The sequence below is a fragment of the Vulpes vulpes genome, chromosome 5, assembly GCF_048418805.1.
Source record: "Vulpes vulpes isolate BD-2025 chromosome 5, VulVul3, whole genome shotgun sequence".
In the NCBI taxonomy this organism is placed as follows: Eukaryota; Metazoa; Chordata; class Mammalia; order Carnivora; family Canidae; genus Vulpes; species Vulpes vulpes.
Window position 1 is genome coordinate 86,300,586 of NC_132784.1, and position 20,291 is coordinate 86,320,876.

Genomic DNA, 20,291 nt, shown 5'->3' on the forward strand with positions numbered 1-20,291 from the left:
ACTCACATTTTTTGATCTTTAGTTACTTTGACGTAACTTAGCCTATTTAAACTGATGAGTAGTGCAGTTTTATCAACCTAATAAGTTCTTTAATCTCAAATTCATTAAAAATGAATTTTAAATAATTCCTACAGTATATTACATAAAATTTTCTTGTGGTAATTTAGTTCATGTGTAGATTCAAGTACAATCGCTAATTAAGGACAGTGCATAAATATAAAGAACTCATCCTAAGCCATATTTAGTTCTTAAATATAGCATTTTAATCTATTCTGTTAACTTTATGAGAATGTAAGTTTAAATTTTGAAAGAACTTGGTCTTTAATGGCCTGTAATTTCTGCCTAGTAAGTGCCTTAAATTTTTAAAGCAATCTTTTCTTTCAAAATTTTAGCTCCAAATACCTATCATCTGTCAACCATAAAATACACTGAATGATTACGTATTCATTGTATACTTTATGTCTATTTTATTTACTGAAATTTTCAGTGCCTCTTCAAAAACTCTAAACCCTATTTAAAAAAGAAAGATTGTTCTGTTCTTTGATGTTTCATTCTCTAGTAATCTTATACTGCAAAGTAAATTGAAATTTAGTTATTCCCTTAAAAGATATAAAAATGTACCTCCAGCACATTTTGCAGCCCATAATAAACCATTTTGCTTCCCTTCGTAAAAATATCTTTTTTTTTTCTTATGCTTTTAATCCCAATCTCTCTTTTGAGAGACAGGAATGATCCTTTTAGGTCAATTACTATATTCCAAACAGTCACATTTTCCAGCTATAATACAAAGATTCCCTAAAGTAATAGAAACCACTAACATGACTTTTTGACAAGAGAGATAAAGACGAAGTGTGGGTAAGACATTTATTTCATCGTCCCAGGTCCTTATTTTGATCTCCAGTATCTTTTATCATAGCATCATACACATGTCAGTTCTTTACACATTCTTGGAGCTTTAAAGAAAGGGACGAGGTTTTTCATTTCATGTTCAAATCTATTCAAGGTTTATTTAGGCATTCTTTTGTGTTCTATCTAATCAGACTTTCTGAAATAAAAAGGGCTTGTGCTAAAACTGTGTTATGGACCAAACATAAGAAAACACTTTTAGAACTATGTTCTTTGGATTAATATCTTGTGCAGCTTCCCAAATAGATACATTTGCTATAAGACATTTTAGAGCATTCAGCATACCCCAGGCTGTACGATTCCCCAAATAGGAGGTACAGTAGGCAATAGTTTCTGGAATCATTGGACCGTGGTGTCATCTTATTTATAGAAATCTTGCAAGATGTCACTCCCTAGATCTTCTTTTACAAACAAAGGAATAAAGCAATGAAATTGTGTCTTAGAAAGAAGATAGTACTTGTTTGCCAGCCAACAAATAAGGTTCTTTCTCACCTGAGAGGAACATCCTCTTTAACAGAGATTGTTACTTCAGGAGTGAGGTGTGATTAGACCTGACATTTGAAGATCCAGTAAGATTTATATAATATTCTCTGTCTGAACTCTAACAAATCATTCAAAAGCTATATCCCTGCAGCTTGCTCTGAATTAAGCTATTTCATCCACACTTGTCACACAATGAAAAAGAAATCACCCCACTTGCTTCAAAACGTATTTACCTGCAATAGAAGTGTTTATTTCATTTTTCAGGAAAGAGTAATGTTTTCTTAAATCTTTGTTTAAAAATCTACCATCACACCAAAGTCTGTCTTTTCAACAGTTAAGTGCAGTTTTCTTTCCATACTCAAACCTAGCATCTAGTATTTTCCTTTTATTATTCACATCAGATAAACAAAAATCCCATCACTGTATAACTTCTGCCTAAAATATCACTGGCTTATCGAGCAATTGAGATAAATGAGTTTCATTCTCTGTCTTCTGAGTAGGGTGGGTGGACATTTATAATATTGTTCTTCCTTTCAGACACAATTTATTAAAGAGACACACCCAAATCAGAACAAAAAACATAATAATAGAAAGTTTTTTTTTCTAACTATTTTATCTTTTCCTTGGTTTATTTTATAAGGTAATGTAATAATACTGGTTTCGACTTTGGGAATTGAAGGTGTTTGATATAAAATATTTATTTGTTATCTTTCTGCCTTGACAAAGCCAACATTTAATAACTTTCTTGAAAGTGAGTACAACATCAAGGCCCAGGTGCTTTTCCCAAATTCATCTTTATTCTGGCATTGTTAGGTATCTCTTGGCCTTTCAGCAACCACAAATGTTAGATTTTTTTTTTTTCTTTTTGGCAGTCACATCACTGTCCTCTCTACCTTCCCGAACTTGTGTGTTTTGCACTCTTTGTCAAAACATTAGCAAAGGAAAATTGCTAAATTTCCACAGGAGGTGGAAGTCTAAGGTCTAGCTTGTATAAGATTACATTATTTTGACCTCTTGCCACCAACACCAATACCTTCTGCAATCTGCTTGACTTAAAAAAAAAAAAAAAAAGGGAAGAAATGTAAGAAAGACTGATTCCTACTTCAAACTAGGCATTTGCTACTAACTAGTGAAGAATTTGTAAAAAAGAATAGGGAACAATTACCCTTCCCTTATTTCATGTTTAGTGGGTGCATTGTTGTCTATTCCAGAATGGGGCAAAGAAATTCATGTTAAGCATTCCATTTTTAATATTTTTTGTTTATTTATTCATGAGACACACACACACACAGAGGTATAGACACAGGCAGAGGGAGAAGCAGGCTCCCTGCGAGGAGCCTTATGTGGGACTCGATCCCAGGGCCCCGGGATCATGTCCTGAGCCAAAGGCAAACGCTCAACTGCTGAGCCATCCAGGCATCCCAAGCATTCCATTTTTAAATGTTTGTTTTCCTCTCTTTCTTTTATTTATTTCTAATTTCCCCTTTGCATTGAACAATAGCAATTTTCAGAAAGTTGTTTTTCTGTTATATGTCAGGCAATGAACCAGTCACTCTGTTCCATCATATTCTGAGCACCCAGTTTTACTGAATGGGAAATTAGGACCCAGAGAAGTCCTATGACTTCTCTAACCTCAGTAAATGAATCAGACTTTTCACACTGAAGAATGTATTTCCACCTAATAATTCTATCCTTTCATAAATGAGAAAGTAATGTATATGGCACCAGTTCTTTATGACTCATCTGCTAAGAAACATTTTGTTTGTAATGGAAGATCTTATCAGTCTAAAATTAGAGTCAAATGGCCCATTTGACTGTACTGGGATTGCTAATCATTTGGTTCTTTGTCTGTGAAAACAGAAACTGGTGCGATCCAAGCTGGATGAAGGTTCAGTGATTCATCTGTGAAAGGGTACAGTTCCAATTTCGTGGATTTGTGTTTTATTTGAGGCAAATTATGCTCAGAAACTGTGATTCTTTGCAAATAATTTAGTTAACATGGGTTCCCTGTAGGAACTATCATTTATAATAATAATAATAATATTTCACAAACTGATACCATACAGGATAATATCTCTTAAGAAGCTAATAAAGAAGTAACATATGCCAAACCAATGTTTCTCCAAACAAAGGAGAAATGAAAGAAATAAAGCCCAAATTTAGCTGACATGTACCTTTCTAAAAGCTCATATTCAGAAGCACCAGCTTAGCTGAGGAAGAGCTGATGTTCACAGCTGTCAACGCAAAACAAAAGTCCCTTGTTACTAGAGCACATTGCTAGGGAAACGGAGGTGCTGGTGTTAGCAGGCAAGATGAACTCCTTTACAAGGCCACTTTATGGTTTTTAGCACTGCTGGCAGACTTGGCTTGCACAGCAAGAGTTAATGCTCAAGGTCATCAGAGAACTATTTAGATCAGCGAAGCATAGCCTTGTACAGACTGAACACTCTAGGCAAGTCCTCACAAATTCTTGATTTTTAAAGTTTAAATGTCTAGGGGCACCCGGGTAGCTTAGTAGGTTAAGCATCTGACTTATGCTTAGGTCATGATCTCAGGAACCTGGGATAGAGCCCCCAGTAGGACTCCAAGCTCGGCAGGGAGTCTGCTTCTCCGTCTCCCTCTGTCCCCCAATAAATAGATAAAATCTTTAAAACATAAATGAAATAAAATTTAAATGTCCATTATGTTATAGCCATTCTTCCCCACATTTATCAATCAGTCCCCAGTGGCTACTGTCATCAGCTGAGCCACTGAGTGCTTACTGACAATAACAGATGTCATTGACAACATCCTGACACAGTTTCCCGAATGTGAACACATTCACTCCTAGATCAAAATAACTTTAAGTGAGAAACGAGTAAATCAAAACAACTTCACTTAAGTCATGAATAAGTAGATTTGAAGCCATAATACAACAATGTAGAAACTATGGGGTAATATCCCAAATTTTTGTTTCATTATTTTTGTTTTTTGTCTATTGTCTTACTAAATCTTACATAAAATGAAGGAATTAAAAAAATTATCAGTAAGTATCAAAGCCTAGAGCAAGCCATGAATATCATATCTAACCTTTCTTTTTACAGACACGAAACCTATTTATGAGGTTGGGAATTAATCACCTCTCAATGGCCCCACCTCAGCATACCATCACATTAGGGATTAGGGTTTCAACATATGAATTTGCCAGCACACAGTCAGAACACAGTAACATCAAAGACAGAGACAGAGAAAGAGATACAGGGAGGAAGGAGAGAGCAAAGACATTGGGAGAGAGAAGGAGAGATTTATTTAAAGGAATAGATTTAAGTGATTGTGGAGAGGCTGCTGAATCCAAAATCTGCAGGGTAGACGAGCCAGCTGGAGACCCAAGAGAAAGCTGTCATTGCAGCCTGAGTCCAAAGGCAACCAGGAGTAGGAATTCCCTCTCCTGACAAGGACATTAGTCTTTTTTTTTTTTTTTTTTAAAGCCTTCCACTGATGGGATGAGGCCATTGTATTATGGAGAGTAATTTTCTTTATTCATAGTCTACCTATTGAAATACTAATTCCATCCAAAAAATCTTTATACAGCAACTCCTAGACTAGTGTTTGACCAAACATCTGTGCACTGAAACCTAGCTAATCTGACACATAAAATTAACCACCACAGTTCCACTGATCCAGGAACAAGACAAAGATTCCACTGTTTTCACTATAATTTAATACCACATTGTATATTAACCAATGTGATCACCTAAAAGGAAAAAAATAGAGATGCACATTAATAATTAAAAAATGGATAAGACCATCTCTATTTGTTTATCATGAGTATGTATATTTGGAAAAGCCAAAAGAATAAGTGACAAAAGTAACTCAAACACTACAGGCATTCAGCAAGTCAGAAGAAAATAAAAGAAAAAATGAACAAAATACCTATGTTGTTCATACAAACAACTAATTATAGACCTGGTTGGACAAAAATTATAGTACAAATGTGTAAAAATATTTAGTAATAGACTCAATATGAGATGCACAAAATCTATAGGATAAATCTTCACAGTGTAGCAAAACTTAGCCTAACCTTTCTTAAATAAGACCCAGAATTATAAGCAATAAGTTTTAGCCTTGTAGTATCACTTATCCCCAAAATTAAGAAAAAAATTATCTGAGTCAAAAAAAAAAAAAAAGAAAAGAAAAAGAAATGCTCGGATACCTGGGTATGTCAGTTGGTTAAGTATCTGACTCTTAATTTCAGCTCATTCATGATTTCAGGGTTCTGGGATCAGCAGGGAGTCGGCTGGAAGATTATCTCTCCCTCTCCCTCTGTCCCTCCCTCCACTTGTTCTCTCTCTGTCTCTCAAATAAATAAATCCTTTAAAAAAATATTTATTTTTGGCAAAATAGTTAAATCACATATAAGTAGCATGGCCATATTATTTATTATCTACTTGGGAAACTTTTAGTAGTACAATTTCATTTTACTAATAATTATGGTGAACACCAGGCATAAAACAGAACATGTCGTGGCTTGACTTTTAAAAATAAGTCAAATTAGGATAACACTCCCTTCACCATACTGAAACACCAGAAAGATGAACAAAAAAGACCGTGTGAGTCAGGGATTTTATATCGAAAATTAACCTTCAAGTAAAAAGGCTACTGACAAATTATTTTTAAAATAAAAGAGCTTAGGGAATATCATTCTCATGACTCATTGTTAATAAAACTATCAAAGGACAAATTTCAAGTTAACAGAATATGACAGAGGAAAACTTTTTAAAAAAGTACTAGCGATAAACAATGGATATATTTAAAGGTAAATCTGAGGCATCAAATAATGCCTATAAGGTTAAGATAGACTACAAATATATTATATGGCCTAAAATTGGAGGAATAATATAATTTACAAAAATGCAAGAAGATGGGAGAGAGACGGTGAGAAGTAGACGAGCTCATAAATGATCTCCTCTCTAATAAATGAAAATTAAGGATAATTTTAAGCTGAAAGAAATAAAAGCTCCAGGAAAATTTTAGTTTTGAATTAGTAGAAAAGTGAAACACAAGATAAATCATGATAGGGATCCCTGGGTGGCGCAGCGGTTTAGCGCCTGCCTTTGGCCCAGGGCGCAATCCTGGAGACCCGGGATCGAATCCCACGTCAGGCTCCCGGTGCATGGAGCCTGCTTCTCCCTCTGCCTGTGTCTCTGCCTCTCTCTCTCTCTCTCTCTCTCTGTGACTATCATAAATAAAAATTAAAAGAAAACTTAATTTCTAAAAAAAAGATAAATCATGATATTTTTAAAAAAAATGAGTGGGGGAGAAATTAAAGAAGGTGGAAAAAACGTAAAAATAATTATATTTAGATACATAGTAGGGGAAAATATAAATTGAAAGCTCTCCAAAGAAAAAGGGAGGAGAACATTTTACTGCCTTAAGTGCAAAATTAAAATGCTCTGCTAAAGTAGAAAGGATTGAAGAGAATATAGTCCCATACGAAACTTTAAGAATTGTCAGCGTTTTTGTTTGTTTTTTAAAGATTTTATTTATTTATTCATGAGAGACACACACAGAGAGAGAGGCAGAGACACAGGCAGAGGGAGAAGCAGGCTCCCTGCAGGTAGCCCGATGTGGGACTCAATCCTGCGACCCCAGGGTCATGCCCTGAGTTGAAGGCAGACACTCAACAGCTGAGCCCCCAAGGCATCCCAAGAATTGTCAGCCATAAGAGATTGATGCTAAGCAGAAATCATAGCAGATAAGATGCTTAGAGATGTTGGTAGGGGAACAACAGCACTTCGTTGACACAAAGTCATTTATGAGGACCATTCAGTCCTCCCCTTGAGCCATCAAATATTTGGGGGAAAAAGGACTGTAGTTGTGCAGTAAGGCAGAGGGTTTCCAACACATCAAAATTGAATTATGATTCCAAATTTAATCCCATGTGTATCCATGAGCTGATGATTGGCAGACTGAGAAGTAAAATTTCAGTGAAATATCTAATGCTAGACATATATTACACATAAAAATACACATTCATGATATATATTAATCCATATATATGTATAGTTACATAATTATTATCCATACATGCATAGGAAAGATTCAAGGTCACTCGTATTAGTTGAGAAACAGGCTCCGTCTATATTTAGAAAGTCGTGTCTATATTTTATATGTTTTTGTGTCCTATAATGAAATTGTTATTAGGTTAAATTAAATGCTACTGTTTTGAGATAGGATCCTGAAATTCCACTTTCTGTGTGACATCAGTGATGATGGACTTTAGGGCCTCAGTTTCTTTCCTCTTTCCTACACATGGTACTAATAATGCTGATAATGCTGATAATTACTTTGGTGTGATGATTAACTGAAATCCTATATAGAACACTATGGAGTAAAAAAAGCTTGACACATTGGTGTTCACTATCTGGCTGTTTAATGAATGTGCCCACAACTTAATATTAACGTACTGAGGATAAAGAAATGTTGCTTTAATATTATTTCAGCTTCTTTCACTTAAAACAACACATTTCCTTGGCCAGTATCCTGTGAGTTAAGGCATTCCACAACCCATTGGCAACTTACCAAATGGTATTCACGAAATAAAGATTTGTCTTCTGTAGATTCAAATTTTTATGGTAATAAAAAATAGTGCCACGTTGTGTCCTCTTAAGCACCTCTCCTATCAAAAACATTATTTTGTTTTACTGTGTTTAGCCAGGTGTGGAAATGTGAGTAACAATTTTTGCAACTTTGGCCTTGCTTTATCACTCTTTCACTGTTTTGGTTTCAATCATCTGACCTAGTGGCAGCTGTCAGATTACAGTTGCTGAATGGTTTCCCATCATGAAATGCCTTCTTAGAAGCCCAAGCTGAAATGCTCTCAGCTGGGTTGATTATGAAAATTGTAGGGTTTTTACAAGATTAAAAACAGCATGCCTTGTCTAAAGCAAATGTGGGAATGAAATGTCTGGTTTAGCCGCTCAGTTCTGCTTTAGAAAACTACTAGCAAATGATAATCAAGAGAAGAAGAAAGGCAAGAAGGCAACCTCATCTTATTAATAATAAAGGAGGTGGAATTTAATAGGAAGTCAGTTTTAGTCACAGTGATAGTTTAGCTATAATATTTGCAAAGTGTAATGCAATTATAATGTTGAATATAATGAGGACATGGTAAGCAGTCATTAGATTGCTGTTGGAGAGGGGCGCCTGGGTGGCTCAGTGGTTGAGTATCTGCCTTTGGCTCAGGTGGTGATCCTGGGGTCCTGGGATCAAGTCCTGCATCAGGCTCCCTGCATGGAGATTGCTTCTCCCTCTGCTTGTGTCTCTGCCTCTCAGTCTCTCATGAATAAATAAATTATTAAAAAAAAAAAAGATTGCTGTTGGAGAATGAAAATTCATGAACTCTTTATAGAAAACAATTTAGCACCAGGTAACATGTATTAATACACTTTTAACATAGTTATATCTTTTTTTTTTTCATAGTTATATCTTTAATCCAGAAGTTCCCCTTTTATTACTACATTCTATGGAAAACCTTGCACATAAATGGACAAACACCTTCCTATAAAGATTTATTTACATTAATCAAATGCAAGAGATTGATTTTCAAAAATTGGGGAAAATTTAAATATATATATATATATATATAATCTTTGAACTTCTAGCTTTCAACAAATACTTTATTTACATCAGATTCACCCTCCTGCTGGTAACAAAAACTTCAGGAAAGGATCAAACTGTTTGGAGGCACTGGAAAGCACACGAAAGCAAGCAAACCCCACAAGTGAAACAGTTCTTGAAATGAGAGAAAGACGGGAGGTCAGATGAACATTTATCTCACTCTTCCCTGAAGCAATTCTTCTGTCCACAAGTCTTATAAGGAATAAGGCTCAAGAAGAAAGTGGCAAACTTCTTGGGCTGAGGAGGACTCAGAGGTCAGATTTTCCACATGGATGAAAACATCAGAAGATGTTTGGAAACATCAGAAGAGTAATGGAAACTCTAAAATAACATATAAAATAAAAATTCCAAACCTGGGGCACCCAGATGGCTCATTCTGTGAAGTATCTGACTCTTGATTTTGGCTCAGGCCATGATCTCAGAGTCATAAGGTCAAGCCCCACGTTAGACTCCATTCTCTCTCTCCTTCATTCTCTGCCTACCCCCTACTCTGCTCAAGCTCTCTCCCCTCCCCCCTAAGAAAATTAAATTGAACAAATAAAACATTAAAAAAGATTGAACTCCTTTAAAAGGAATTCTAAACCTAAAAAAAAAAAAAAAAAAAAAAACAATACTCAAAAATGTCAGTGGATGAACTTGATAGGAGATTGGACAATACAGAATAAAAGGTCTGTGAACTTAGGGAAATGGATATTATCCAAGCTAATTTATAAATTGTAGATGGGAAATACTGAGAATTCCTACAACCTGGTCATGATATGAAGCTATCTAACATATGTCTGAATGAAATACTGGATGATATTAGAGAAAAACTAGGACAGTCAATGTTAAGGAACATTAAGGAAACAACGGTTGATAATTCTATATGTTCCATAAAATATTAAATCCACAGATTTGAGAGGCTCAGCAAACATTAATTAAGATTAATACAGAGAAAACCATAGCTAAATACATGATAGCGAAAATGCTGAAATACAAAGATGGTGATAAAAATCATGAAATCAACCAAAGCAAAATGGCTTTCTTCATGTAGGGAAATAATGATACAATATTGGCTATTGACAGAGAAAAATATCTTTCAAAATTTTTGCCTTAAGGATTCTGAAGATAGAGCAAGACTTAATATACTTGTGAACGTTGGTAAGATGACTTCCAGGTTGAATATTGAAAGCATCAGAGATAGAACATTCAGGTTCAGAAAGAAAATGATTTGCCCATTTCATAATTGGATTGTTTGTTTCTTTGCTGTTGAGTTTGATAAGTTCTTTATAGATCTTGGAAACTAGCCCTTTATCTAATATGTCACTTGCAAATATCTTCTCCCATTCTGTAGGTTGTTTTCTAGTTTTGTGGACTGTTTCTTTTGCTGTGCAGAAGCTTTTTATCTTGACATGAAGAGAAATCTCACAGAGGAAGACATACACATGGCAACAAGCACATGAGAAAATGCTCCGCATCACTGGCCATCAGGGAAATACAAATCAAAACCACAATGAGATCCCACCTCACCCCAGTGAAAATGGGGAAAATTAACAATACAGGAAACAACCAACGTTGGAGAGGATGTGGGGAAAGGGGAACCCTCCTGCACTGTTGGTAGGAATGTGACTTGGTGCAGCCACTCTGGAAAACTGTGTAGAGGTTCCTCAAAAGGTAAAAAATAGATCTGCCCTACGACCCAGCAATTGCACTGCTGAGGATTTACCCCAAAGATACAGATGCAGTGAAACGCCAGGACACCTGCACCCCTATGTTTCTAGCAGCAACGTCCACAATAGCCAAACTGCGGAAGGAGCCTCGGTGTCCATAGAAAGATGATGGATAGAGAAGCTGTGGTCTATGTATACAATGGAATATTCCTCAGCCATTAGAAATGACAAATACCCACCATTTGCTTCGACATGGATGGAACTGGAGGGTTGATGCTGAGTGAAGTAAGTCAATCTGAGAAGGGCAAACATTATAGGGTCTCATTCATTCAGGGAATATAAAAATATAGTGAAAGAGATTATAGGGGAAAGGAGAGAAGATGAGTGGGAAATATCAATGAGGGTGACAAAACATGAGAGACTCCTAACTCTGGGAGACGAACAAGGGGTGTCTGAAAGGGAGGTGGACAGGGGGTTACGTTGACTGGGTGATGGGCACTAAGGGGGGCACTTGACGGGATGAGCCCTGGGGGTTATGCTGTATGTTGGCAAATCGAACTCCAATAAAAAATATACAAAAATTTATGGGTATGAAAGGTACAGCAAAGGGAATACAGTCAATGGTATTGTAACACTGTCGTGTGGTGACAGACGGTAGCTACACTGTGGTGAGCACAGCTTAATGGACAGATTTGTCTAATCACTATGCTGTACATCTGAAACTACTGTAACATTGTGTCAGCTACATTTCAATTAAAAAGAAAAAGTTTTAAAAAGTGTATACCCCCTAAAACTGTAGTGAAGATTAAACGAATTAAAACAAGTACAACCCTTCCAAAAAAAAAGAAAGAAAGCAAGAAAGCAAGAAAAGAAAAATGATTTCTCATCCTATTCTTCCCATATAATCTTCTGCTCTTAGAAATCTTGGGGTCTGGTGGCATTTTTAAAATTTAAAAGCTTTCAGTCCTCTGTCATCCATGCTAATAGTACATTGCTAATATGACATTCTTACAATATGCGTTTTCTGCTTGCCAAATAATAGTTTACTCCATTTAACAAAAAATGTCCCCACAATTCTCTTGAGACAAGCTTGTATCTCTCTGTTAGCATAACAGGCTGCTGTGAGACTTCTTTAAGAGTGTTAGAAGAGTCACACGTGCACACAGTGCCTGTACACGCATAGCTTTGAGTCTGTAGAGTTCTTAAGAAAGACTCTTATCTCCACGTTTTTTTGGTCTTTGGCATTTAGCCTCTTTTCATTTGGAAACATTTATGTCAAATATTAGTGTTAATTTTTGACAGCTGGTAATTTGGAACCCTTTATCACTTGAAACCTTTGTTCCTTTGAGAGAGAAAGCTGTTTAGAAACCAATATAGAGGGATCCCTGGGTGGCGCAGCGGTTTGGTGCCTGCCTTTGGCCCAGGGCGCGATCCTGGAGACCCGGGATCGAATCCCAAGTCGGGCTCCCGGTGCATGGAGTCTGCTTCTCCCTCTGCCTGTGTCGCTGCCTCTCTCTCTGTGTGACTATCATAAATAAAAAAGAAAAAAAAAGAAAGAAACCAATATAGAGGTGTTGGGTATGCTCCTCATTGGCAGAGGGTTGGTGTTTTGGGATATTCTCAGCAGATAGAGCTGGGATCGGCTGGCCAAAGAATTTTTGGTAGGATAGTAGACTAATCAAATTTATAATTTAGAAAAATTACTCTGGCAGTACTGTCATGGGCATGTAGTATGCACAAAATATATAAATTATTTAAATGTACATAGAACCCAAACATAGGTTTTCTTGTACTAAGTTCCACATATCTGCTATGTGTACCTCTGGAAGGGACATAGTCTATATACATTTATTCTCTAATATAGCCAAGTTGTTCTTTTTTTTTTTTTAAGATTTTATTTCTTTATTCATGAGAGACAGAGAGGCAGAGACACAGGCAGAGGGAGAAGCAGGCTCCATGCAGGGAGCCCGACGTGGGACTTGATCCCGAGTCTCCAGGTTCAGGCCCTGGGCTGAAGGCGGCACTAAATTGCTGAGTTACCCTGGCTGCCCCCGTTAAGTCTTTCAATATATGATTATATGGAAGCAAATGGAAAATAATGATATAGCATATGTTCATGGTATCTTTAGAAATAGAGGCTTCATATAAATCACACACCAACCACACACACACAAGTGGATTTTGCCAGTTTGGAGAGTGGTGATTAGTCCTACATGTAAAGCAGCACTGTGGATAGCTACATTTAAGGAACTGGTATCCACTCAGGAAATGCTGAAGAAATAGTTTTCAGTGAGTTGGCCGCCCATTGACTGAGCGGCTTATGCACATTTGCCTACAGAATCAGTTGTTGAATGTTGAAAAGCTAATGTAATAAATCACAGCTACTTTTCTACATTTTTATGATTATTTGTTCGTCATCCCTAAATTATATGAGAGGCAATAAAAATTGATTCTAAGTAAAGTCATTATCCTTTTAAGTGAGAGCTATATAGCTCAGGCGTCAAGATATTTGTAAGACAAAGCAATTTTTTTTAAAGGTTCACTTTTTACTAAATAAGCTAGAAGAGAAATGCATATCACCTAAAAACTGCAATAAGCTAACATCTTCCTAGAAGTGAGTAAGCACATGGAGTCAGTGGAATTTCTTTTTTATAAAATTTTTACTAATTGTTGAATACTTATAAAAATAGCTATCAATATTTGATGCTTGTAAAAATAACAATAAAATAAAATAATTTTAAAAAATAAAATAATTTTAAAAAATAAAATAAAATAATTTTAAAAAATAAAATAATTTGTGCTTACCAATTCTAATAAGAAATGGAACAATATAATTTACCTTCAGAAAAATTGTTGTTCTGATTTGTATATATTGTACATAAATAATATATCTTACACGAATAAACATTCAAGGAAGAAGGACTCCAGTGTTGCACAGACGATTCCAAAGTGGGCTGTGTTCCTAATCCTGAGCTTAGCATCTATAATCATTGATAATTGGCTGCAGGCAAACCTGCCCATCTGTTCAAATTTTGCCAAGAATACAGAAAATATATATATTCCAAGTAGATACACTTTTTTGATCTTCCCAAGTTATTTGCTGTACAAAACATCCTTGAAAAGATCATCCTGAGCAAAGGGCTGCAGGGCCCCTGATCACAGGACATGCAGAAATGTGAGTGACACATGCTATGTTATCTCCCAGTATATAAGAAGTACTTACTAAGCGGTAATTATTGGTTTCACTACAATATCAAGCATGAGATTCATCTATGGAGATTCATCTCATCTGAGATAATAGGTATGCTGAAATATTACAGGTTGTTTTATTCCTGTATTGTCATTTAAGGTTGCTCTCATTAAACCCAATTTAAAACATTGCCAGACTCTGCATAAAATTAATTTCAAATTAAACAACAAAATTTCAGGGCCTCTGTGTGGCTGACTCAGTTAAGCATCTGACTCTTGATTTCAGCTCAGGTCATGATCTCAGGAACCCTGAGATGGAACCCCATGTGGGATTCCACACTCAGTGGGGAGTCTACCTGAAGATGCTCTCTCTTCCTCTGCCCCTCTCTCCCACTTGTGTGCACACTCTCTCTCAAATAACTAAATAAATATTTTTTAAAAAATTAATACTCATTTTTCTCTTTTTCTGAATGTGCATAAAAAAAACAGATACAGTTGCTGACAGTTTAACTCAAGATGTGGCTTAACTCTGAAGACCTTTGAGCATAACCTAGAAATGATAGAATGAAGGCACACAATGGATAAGAAATTACAAAAATTAAAGCAAAGATTTCTGAAACAGCCTTCTTTTATTCAGATAAAATTACTAAAAGCCTTACGAGCTCCAGTTACATTATTTAAACCGGGTTGTCAGAGGGCAAGAGGCATAAACTTACCTCTATCAAATTCAACCTTGTTAAAACAATCTCAGTTATTCAATCTAAATGTTCAGAGTTTAGGGTTTAACTAAAACTAGAATAAGACAGTTCTTTTCTGACCATATATCCACTATTATATTTAGGCCCCCTTTTTTTTTCTCTGATTAAGTCATCCTCTTAAAGCTTTCTTTCCTCTCATTTGCCACCTCCATCAATGGATTTATTGAAATCAGTTATCCATGATATCAGATACCCATGATTTATACACATTTGCTCAAGAAATAGAAACATTTGTCCACACAAAGAATTTATATGAATGTCCGTAGCAATTGTATTTGTGATAGGCAAAAACTAGAAACAATATTGATGTCCATCAACAAGTAAATGTTTTATACAAAATAGGATATATCCAAATAATGAAATACTATTGGACAGACAATAAGGGAAAAAAGTAAGTTGCTAATATATGTACCATGATATTTGATTCTCAAAATCATTAAGTTGATCGAAGAAATCAGAAAGACATAAACACGCACATGCACACAATTAGAAAATAAATGTAAAATTTTATTTATAAAAAAAATTAAACTATCATAGTATAAAGCAGATTCACAGTTGCTTAAAGATCAAGGGCAGAGTGAAAGCTGGACTGTAAAGAAACCCAAGAATGTTAGAGTTGACGGACATGTTTGTATTTGTGGTGATGATTTCCTAGGTTTATATAACTATCAAGATATATAGAAGAGTATAACTTAAAAATATGCAAGTTATTGTGTATAAGCTATTCTTCAGTGTATATTATGACAGGGGATTTCTGAAAATTGAAATTCCCCAATGGCACGTCCCAAAATGCATAATGTCCACTGTAATAAAACACACCCCAAAAGAGTCTGGTGTTTCACGCTTTGTGAATGAATTTTGCAATATAATACGATCCCCAAACAACACTATAATCCTTCCTCATCTACTCATACTTCTTTATCTTTATTCAGCCTAGAATATCACTCTCAACTCCTCCCATAACATTTCCACTGTTTCTTTCAAATATGTGCATCAGAATTAGGTTTCTCTACAGTCTCTACTTCCCCAAAATTCCTACTTGAATTTTCCCTGCCCATTTTGTCTGCATTCAAAATTCTTCTTTTCTTTTTTTAAACACTTACTTATTTATTTTTAGAGAGGTAGTGAAAGAGAAAAGGAGGGGGGGTCAGAGGGAGAGAGAAAATCTCCAGCAGACTCCCTGTTGAGCACAGAGCCCAACACAAGGCTCAATCTCACAACCCTGAGATCATGACCCAAGCCAAAATCGAGAGTCAGACTCTCAACCCACTGAGCTATACTAAGACTTGGAAACTTCAGTGACCTACCTTAAAAGGAGTATAAAGATCTCACCATGATCCATGGGTTTGTAGTTGATAACCCAGATATGATATGACTTTGGAATAGAAATTACATCCTAGCATGAGAACATTATAAGAATATTTTTTTCCTAACAGTGTGAATGAAGCTGAGTTTGACAAGATCAAGAAAACTTGCATGCAGTAATTTAGATGCTTGTCAGAATAAAACACAAGACTACTTAAATGAAGATAACATATTTTTGGCGCCTTGTTACTTGTCTCCCACAGTATCCAGCATTTTTTATCCGAACACAACAAAACATCAGACTTGCACTTAAAACCAAAGGAAGAGGAAGCATTCAATGGACATTGAATGTAATATGTGACAGATATTTCAGGTGCAGACTAGGACTTAGCTATTGAAAATATGGATATATCTGGGAGGTATTGTGAGTTTGGTTCCACAATGAGTATCACAATAAAGCCAGTCAAATGAATTTTTTGGCTTCCCAATGCATATACAGGTTTGTGTGCACTATACTGTAGTCTTTGAAGTGTGCAATAGCACTATGTCAAAAAAGGTACATATTTTAATTAAAAAATACTTTATTACTAAAAAATGCTAATCACCACCTGAGCTTTCAAGAAGTTGGAATCTTTTTGCTAGTAGAGGATCTTGCCTTGATACTGATGACTGCTGACTGATCGGGGTGGTGGTTGCGACCCGTTGGGTTGGCAATTTCTTTTTTTTTTTTCATTTTTTTTTAATTTTTTAAATTTATTTATGATAGTCACAGAGAGAGAGAGAGAGAGAGAGAGAGAGGCAGAGACATAGGCAGAGGGAGAAGCAGGCTCCGTGCACTGGGAGCCCAATGTGGGATTCGATCCTGGGTCTCCAGGATCGCGCCCTGGGCCAAAGGCAGGCGCCAAACCACGGCGCCACTTCAGGGATCCCAGGTGTGGCAATTTCTTAATGTAACACTGACGTCTGGTGCCTTGATTGAGCCTTCCTTTCATGATCAGTTTCTCTGTGGCATGCGGTGCTGTTTGAAAGCATTTTACACACAGTAGAACTTCTTCAGAATTGGAGTCAATCCTCTCAAAATCTGTAGATGCTTTATCAACCAACCATATGTAGTATTTTAAATTCTTTGTTGCCATTTCAACAATCTTTACAGCACCTTCACCAGGAGGAAATTTTATCCCAAGAAACCATGTTATTGCTCATTTATAAGAAGCAACTCTTCATCTCTTGAAGCTTTATCATGAGTTTGTCACCTCTTCAGGCTCCACTGCAAATTCTAGTTCTCTTGCTGTCTCTACTGCATCTGTAGTTACTTCCTCCACTGAGTCTTGAACCCCTCAAAGTCAGCCATGATGGTTGGAATCAACTTTTTCCAAACTCCTGTTCATGTTGATATTTTGACCACTTTTCATGAATCACAAGTGTTCTTAGCGACATCTAGAATAGTGGACTCTTTCCAGAAGGTTTTCACTTTGTTTTGTTCGGATCCATCAGAAGAATGACTGTCTATGGAAGCCGTAGCCTTACTAAATGTATTTCTTAAATAATAATATGTGAATATTGAAATTACTCCTTGATCCATGGGCTGCAGAATGGATGTTGTATTAGCAGGCATGAAAACAACATTAATCTCATTGAACATTTCCATCAGAGCTCTTGAGTGACTAGGTGCATTGTCAATGAGCAGTGATATTTTGATAAAAAATTTTTTTTGTTTATTTTTGTTGTTTTTGCAGGAACCATCAAGGCTTTGATGTTCCATTTATAAAGCACAGGTAGAGTAGATTTAGTATCATTCTTGAGGGTCCCAGAATTTTTAAGATGATCAATGAGCATGACTTCAACTGAAAGTCATCAGCTATATAGCCCCTAACAGGAAAGTCAACCTCTCCTTTTAAGTTCTGAGATCAGGTGCGAGCTTCTCTCTGGCTATAAAAGTCCTAGGTGGCATCGTCTTCCAATAGAAGGCTGTTTCATCTATATTGAAAATCTGTTGTTTGGTGTAGTCACCTTCATTAATTATCTTAATTTATTGAAAAGGTAGCTTTGTGTTTCATGTTATAATAGTAACAATGCATTGGGTGATTATATCCTATGGATGAGAGAAATGAATGACAGCTTTGTCAAAAGGGATAGGAAGGAAAACTTTAGAATACTATGTTACACGATTTCTGTACTACATATGAAGCAATACATGTGAAAGTGGTCCTAAATTAGTTAAAAATACATAATATATACTATAGGATTACCATTAAAATTATTTTTAAAGAAATATAATTGAGACTTCTGTTTATCCCCCTCTCCCCAGTGAGAAGTGCTGTGCTCTAACTCCAACCTACTCAACTTGGTTGAAACCCAGCTGGCACCAAAATTCCAGCTTACCACTCTTCTCTCATGAACCCTGACACCAAACTCATTGGAAACACAGCACAGGTCAGTTAAAAGGACCTGCCCCTAGAGAGGAAGATACAGATAGTGTAGATGAGGCTATCTATTACATCAAGGCCAATATCTTCTTCAAAAACTGTGAGATTGGGACACATGGGTGATTCAGTGGTTGAGCGTCTGCCTTCAGCTCAGGGCATGATTGCAGTCCCAGGATCAAGTCCCACATTGGGCTCCCTGAATGGAGCCTGCTTCTCCCTCTGCCTGTGTTGCTGCCTCTCTCTGTGTGTGTCTCTCATGAATGAATAAATAAAATCTTAAAAAAAAAAAAAACCTGTGAGATTAACAATGAAGCTGATAGAACCTTGATAGTTGTAACTCTACATTTCTGAGTGCCTAAAAAACTCCAAAGTGCAGTTCCAAAAGATAAATTGAGAAATAAATGTGTACACTAGGAATCACTAATTTTCTCACTCCTGGAGAGTCTGGTTTTCCACTTAATGCTGTTTATGCTAAGTCTGCAAGCGGGAAGATGAGATGATGAGGACTTACTTACAGCAGCTGAGACAAGACACTGGATTGACTTGGTGAGAAATCTTTTCACCTTCAGAATGATAAACCCAGCAAGTGCTGGCCTTGCTTTGTGAAGAAACAGTTCATGACCACGTCTTAGGACCTGGAGAGTAAAAGGAGCATGGGCAGACACTGTTTCCACAGTCATGGGCAGCATTTTACAGTAAGATGTACACAGTTCTTGGCCTTGATTTGATAAAGTTTTATGCAGAAAAGAGCATGTCTTCACTTAAATCTTTATTAAGAATTTGGGTTGGGGAGAGAAGAATGGGTTTTCAAAGTGTGATTTTAAGTTTTCTGTAGCTTACAGCTCGTGCTTAATAAGAGTAAGTAATAATACATTTCTAGCATTAAAAAATATTTATACTTTAAGGGGGAGATAAGTTGAAATCAAAATGTTCAATTAAGTACAGAAGTAAAGGAATAATAGTTATAAAATACAAAAATGATGAATATGAAACATTATAAACATGAGAGATAGTAATCCAACTATATCAATACTCAATTTAAATGTGACCTGACTAAATATACCAGTTAAAAGACAGGAATCATCAGAGCAGATTAGAAAATAATATCCAACTCTATTTTGTCTGCAAGAAATACACTTTAAATATAAAGACTGACATAGGTTAAAAGTAAGGACACAGAGGAAGACCTACCATGCTACAACTAATAATAATAATAATAATAATAATAATAATAATAATATCTGGAATAGCCTTTTTTATTTTTTTAAGATTTTATTTATTTATTCATGAAAGACACACACACAGAGAGAAAGGCAGAGACACAGGCAGAGGAAGAAGCAGGATCCATGCAGAGAGCCTGATGTGGGACTCAATCTCAGGTCTCCAGGATCACACCCTGGGCCAAAGGCAGGCGCTAAACCACTGAGCCACCCAGGGATTCCCATGGAATAGCCTTTTTAATTTCAGACAGAGCAGACTTCAGAACAAGAAAGGTTCTCAGGTATAAAGAAGGGCATTGTGTAGAAGTCAATTATCCAAGATGACACAAAAATCTTCCATGTGTATGTACCTAACAAAAAAGTACCAAAATACAGAGGCAAAAACTGATAGACCTGAGAGGAAATAGAGACAAATCTACTATTAAAGAGTTACAAAATCTACTATGTTAGTAATTAATATATCATGTAGAAAGAAAATTGATAAAGATATAAATTACCTGAGCAGAGCTATCAATTAAATTGATCTAATTGTCATTTATACAATATTCCTTCCAACTGTAGCAAAATACACATGCTTCTTAAATTCATATGGAACATACATCAAAATAGACTACATAATGGGTCATTCAGCACCCTTAATGCACTTAAAAGAATAATGGTAAGGGTTGAAAAGATATGATGAATTTGACCTTATTT

General features: G+C 36.0%; 1 pseudogene; it reads left to right on the forward strand.

Annotated features, from left to right (window-relative positions):
• LOC112914506 (actin-related protein 2/3 complex subunit 3 pseudogene) overlaps positions 1 to 19,007 on the forward strand; it is a 29,220-nt pseudogene extending 10,213 nt beyond the window's left edge.
• The last annotated feature ends 1,284 nt before the right edge of the window (positions 19,008 to 20,291 follow it).